Genomic DNA, 6,000 nt, shown 5'->3' with positions numbered 1-6,000 from the left:
TTTCCCTAGCTGTGTGCGTTAGCAGAAAGCTGGATTGGAAGCAGAGTAGCCAGGACTCGAACCAGGGGCTCTGAAATGAAATGCAGATGCTCCAAGTAGCAACTTAAGAAATTGCACCAAATGGCCACCTCAAGAAACTGCTTTAATTTTTAAAAAAATCATTTTTAAAAGCAAGGCAATAGACAGAGAAAGAGACAGGTTTTCCATCTGCTGGCTCATTCCCCAAATGCTCACAACAGTGATGGCTGAGCCAGACACAAGTCAAGAGCCAGGAACTCCGTCCAGGTCTTCCACATGGGTGGCAGGGACCCAGGCACTTGAGCCATCTTCTGCTGCCTCCCAAGGTGTGCATCAGCAGGAAGCTGCATTGGCAGTGGGGATGGGCTTCCATTCCAGGCACTCCATTATGGGAGGCAGGTGTTCCAAACAGCAGTTTAAGCAGCTGCGCCAAACACCTGCTTGTGCTAAGTACTTTATACATAGCACTTCGTTCAATCCTCACAATAACTCCATAAAGTGGATATCACTACTATCTTTATTTTACAAATGAGGAACCGTATGCCTTTGGAGTGTCTCTGACAGAAAACGTCTGTGGTTTTTTCCCTCGAAATTCTTATCTTCTCTGTAAGTGTAATATGGTTGAAAGTTCACACACACTATAGAAAATCCACTTTCATCAGACCTACACTCTGGAATATTTAGGATATGCTTAACTTTGAAATTTAATGAACAAAGTAGAATATAGAAATCATTCTCCTAACATTTCATTAGAAGTCCATCTTAAAATCTGTACTACAGGAACTACTTATCCCCGGATTGTGGTGTTATGAGCATGTCCATCACCTATAACTCCCATAAAAATGAATACCCCATCAGTGACAGATTAAGCTAAACCAGCAAGCACTCAAAGACACCCTTCCCTGCTCCCACATGCCATCCTTAGGGGCTTGAAATCAGGCCACTGTAATAGTGCATGAGTGGGAAGAGGAAAGAGATTACCTATTTCAAATTAAACTGGAAACCAGATTCTCATCCCTCTGATTTCAGCTCTTTTTCCTCTATACTTTCTACATTTCCCAGCTCTGAAGCTAATGGAGTAAGTTAGGGCCTGAAGGTGACTTCCATGTGCCAGCTGTCCTTCTGGATGCCAAGCAAAAAGCAGAAGAGAGGTCCAAACGTAAAAAGCTGGGGCGTGGGCACGTGGCACACTGTTGCTTCGGACGCCTGCATCCCATATCAGAGCACCGGTTCTGGTCCCGGACACTCCACTTCTGATCCATCTCCCTACTAACGTGCCTAAGAAAGCAGTGGGTGATGGTCCAAGTACTTGAGCTCCTGCCATCCATGTGGGAGACCAGGATGGAATTCCTGACTCCTGGTTTCAGCCTGGGCCAGATCCAGGTGTTGTAGCCATTTGAGGAGTGAATCGGGATGGAAGGTCTCTTTCAAATAAATAAATATTTAACAGAGCAAAACCCACAACACTGAAAACATGGTGGTGAGCATTTGCTTGGGCCTGTCCCTCACTTTGATTTTGTGTTCAGGGATCAAGGCACTCCTCCCAGAACACCACCTGGCATCCCTGGTACCAGTAAGGCTGTGCATTTTTGTCTGGAGTAATCTCTCACATAAATCATTAGGAAACTCAACACAGAGATAGGATTTGATCCCCGGGGGCCTGGCCCTGTCTTTCCATCTCTCAGGGCAGTCGTCGGAGGCTCCAGAGCCACCATACTGTTATAAAGACTGACAAATGCTGGTAATTTGAACACTTTTTTTCTCAGGGCATTGAAAGGAGGTGATGATGTTGCTATGATTTTCCCCGCAGCTGAGAGGTTGCACATTCAGTTTTTGCTGTAATATTATTCCTTTGGTGAACTTCCTTTCAGATGATAGCTCAGAAATTAATTAAAACCACATCCTTCCATTCATGAGTTCTAAACATTTTATAACTGGCACAACTGTCTTCCTCAATCTCTTTTATTTAGAGTCACTTAACAAAGATATGTTCTTCTTTCTCTCGCCTTTTTTGCACTTATGCTGAAAGCTGAACCAACTCCATTCAGAAGGAGAGAAAGGAACAATGTGGTTTTGTCCTTCATAACAGCAACTGCTCTATTTGTAAGGAGCAGCTTTTCCAGGACTCTTAGAGAAGCATCCATCTCCGGCTCCCGGCCCTCCTTGCTCTGGCTTTCATAAGATTCATCTCTTCGTGTTTATTGCCCCACCACAAGGACGAGAAAGAAACGCTTTGGTCCCAGTTAAAAATAAAAAAATAAAGAAGTGTCCTTGTTTCTCGTGAAAGAAGTAAGTAGGAACTAAGTACTGGTAAAATAATGTATTCAGGCACATTGCCCAGCCTCTTTCTCCATGCTTTTCATAAAAGGAGCCACGTCAAGGCAAAAAGGAAACTTCTGGTCCTCGATCCTCTGAGCTCTGGTTACAAAGAGTCACAAAGGTGGTGATTTAAGGCTGGTGTCCCACCCACACAGGGCCCAGCCCCGCAGCTCCATCCCTCCATCAGCGCCAAGCTAATTCACAGCCCTAAAGGGCCAACTTCAGTTTTATAATTTTTTGTCAGTTGAATGAGTTCTTTAACTTCTGCTCTTATCACTCCCAGCCAGTCCTGACATGGTTTTAGCCCCCCTGGGGTGGGCACCCCAGGAGCCGGAGGCAATTAGGGAGATCTTTGTCCTCCTGTGGGGTCTTTCATTCCATACAGACTGGGGGGGGGGGGGGGGACAAGGCTGTTTCATTGTAGTCAGCTGCTAGGCTAAAATGTTCTGTTTCATTAAGTAGTCACTTAAGAAGTTTCTCTGGCCTACAAAGCACCCGTGCCTCTACTCTGTAACTCCTAATCATGCAACCCCTTGATGCTGATTCCCAGTTGTCCAATTACTTAAACAAATGAAAATAATGCATTGTCGTTTAATAACTATACTTTGATAGAAAGAAATCTTTAATACAAGGGATTCCTAAACAAGAATAGCTGACATAAAACAGCAGTGAAAATGTTGGGATTCATGACTTTGAGTTATTTGATTTAAAAGTTGCCTTATGTTTAAAACTGAGTTTATTTTATGATGGAAGGATGTAATGCAGGAAGTTTCTAAATTTTATTAAAGAACAAGGAACTATATTAAATTAGCTCAAGAAGTTTATGGAAAGTGGAGTTAAAACGTGTTTTATTTTAGTGCAAAAATATATTGAAGTCCATGCATAGTTTTTTTGTAATATGCAGTTTTCTTGAACTTCTTGAAGACTCTTCACATATAATTTATATATTTATTTATCTATTCTTATAAATAATTCAAAAATTGTATTGGATTAGTCATGTATAGCTTCAAATGCAGCTTTTTCTTAAACTTGAAGTCTAAATTCCTTTCAATTATTTTTCATAGTTACCTCACCATAGAACACAATCGACACTAGCAACAACTTCCCTACAGATATCTTTGGTGTCATAACTGAAGTGTGCAACTCCCCAGCAGAGACAAAGTCAGCTGGGAGGGAAGCTTATGTTACAGAGGCTGAGAGCAATAGCTGTGGGGTCAGACAGACCTGGCTTCAGGGCTTGCTCTGCCACTTCTCAATACGGAAGGGCCTGAGCGACATGACCTGTTGAAGTCTAGATGCTTTTAGATGTCTTCCATGTACGAAAGGGTCTAAACATTTTTTCTACGTGCAGCTGTATGAGTTGTTACTGGGATTAAATTAGGTTAGAATGCTTGGCGCAATGGCCAGAACACACATAACCGCCATAACCCCCTTCTCATTTTATTACTAATAATGCGCTTCTCAATTTCCCAAATGGTTTCAGATTAGCAAAGAAACGAGTCTTAAGAGGAAATGGAGAGGCAGAAAATCTCTACTGAAGGACTCTAACAGCAAGCTAATGTTGTTTTAATAAAAATTGCAGCTTGATTTTGTGTGGTTCCACACAGGATATCGTGGTGAAAAAAAAAAAAAGAAGAAGAGCAGAAGAATGGAATCTTCACCCTTGGAGGAAAACTCCTCCTGGGAGACTTTAACAAGATGGCAAAGAAAAGACAGAGTGAAGAGACGCAGAAAGTCACATCTGGGAGAGACATGGCGCATGTAACAGTGACAAACACCAGCTAAGGAGAAAGGAGGAGTCAGAAGAATAATAAATCTTCCAGCCATGACAGATGACAGTGTTATGCCAGAGAGCTTGTAAGACAAGAAATGAAGACATAACTGTAAGTCACCCACATCAACACAGTTCACCATAACTCATGGAAGTATTTCAGAAGTGTGCATACCATTTCAGCAACTTAGTCCTGACTGTTGCTGGAGGACTTGAACTTCGCAGAACTGTTCAAAGGATAGAGAACTATCGTGTCCATTATTTTATTGCCTTCAGTTTTCTGTCACCGGTCATTACAGACTCAATTAAGACTCGCATCTATGTTTGGCAAACATGGAAAATGGAACAGAATTCAAATGCATGAAGAAATAAAAAGTATCAAAACCAGAGCAATCAAATACAAAAACATTTTTCTTAACTAATTATAAGACAGCATTCAAGTTATTTACATACTCACTAGTTTGGTAGATACGTGAAATTAACTAAATCATCCAATTTCTCACTTGCCTTTTTGGTAATATTCTGGCCATGCAGTGGAAAAATTCAACCAGGTCAGAATAGGAGAAGGGCAATGAATCCATTGCAGGTAGAACTGGGACCAGTTGGGTACCAAACTGAAGGGAAGAGATAGCTTAGAATAATGCAACCAAGGATCCTGAGTCAGATATTATATTAACTTTTATGGATTTGAAAGAGTCACTGTACTTTCCAGGGTCAAAATCTCCTGTTGTGCAAAGCCAGGAGGTCAAAATAAATCACTTCTTAGGTTGCTTCCAGCCCTACCATTCCATGGTCTCAGCTGTTCCTTTTGTTGTTCATGTTCCTTTTGCTGCATCTTTCATTTCTGTCTTCTCTTCCCTGTAGACACCAGAACAGAAGGAAGTGTTGGCGAAGGGAGATGGGAGTGTTGTTGGGGCCTGAATGTTTCTGTTGACCCCCAAATTCATTTGCTGAAACCTAATCGCTAAGGTAATGGAAACTGAGGTGGAGCATTTAGGAGGCGATTAGGTCATGAGGGCAGAGCGCTCATGACTCATTGCCCTTATAAAAGAGACTCCAAGTTCCGCCTCTCATTTCCACCATATGAAGACACAATTAGTAGGCACCATCTATTCCATGAAGCAGAGACTGGCTCCTCAGCAGAAAGTAAATCTGCTGAAATATTGATCTTGGATTTCTCAGTCTCTGTAATCATGAAAATTAAGTTTCTGTTGCTTATAAGCTGCTCGGTTTACAGTATTTTGTTGTGGCTGCCCAAATGAACCAAGACAGGTATTATACAGGACATGTGCACAAGTGAAAGCCGCTTTGTTGAACTATCGTCCCCTTAAAAGCTGTACTTGCTCTTGTGTCATCTTTGGGCTGCTTAGCAGTGTGATCTTTAGCTACCAACATGGCTGCTGGAAAACATGACAGATCAATATGTAACCACATATATCACAGCTGAATGGTGGATATAACTAAAGTGGCCAAAGTTCTCTCATCTGTAAATTTAAAACATTGCACAGGCATCAGACATTCTCCTAGACTTATTCCTGCTGAAATTTACATAAATCTTGTGCAGAGAATCATACCACAAATTAATTAATTTTTTTCATTGTCATTAAAGTTTTATCTCATCCTTAGAGCTTTTGTCTTGGTTAGAGCACTTACTAAAATAAGCACTTTTGTCTTGGTTAGAGCACTTACTAAAATAAGCACTTGTTTTTCTCAAATGGGGTAGAGAGTAATGGCTTTGTATCATGGCTGCACTGCACACAAGGGCTGGCATTCTGCTTTGACTCACCTTCCCTTTTACCTGCTGGCTGAGAACCATGAATCCATCATGCTTCTCCATGTTTCCTCAGTGAAAAAGTTTTTGTTTTTTTTCTTTTCTAGGCTGCTTGATAACA

This window comes from Lepus europaeus, chromosome 8 (assembly GCF_033115175.1).
Source record: "Lepus europaeus isolate LE1 chromosome 8, mLepTim1.pri, whole genome shotgun sequence".
Taxonomy (NCBI): domain Eukaryota; kingdom Metazoa; phylum Chordata; class Mammalia; order Lagomorpha; family Leporidae; genus Lepus; species Lepus europaeus.
The sequence above is the reverse complement of the archived record's forward strand: the minus strand, read 5'-3'. Positions refer to the sequence as shown.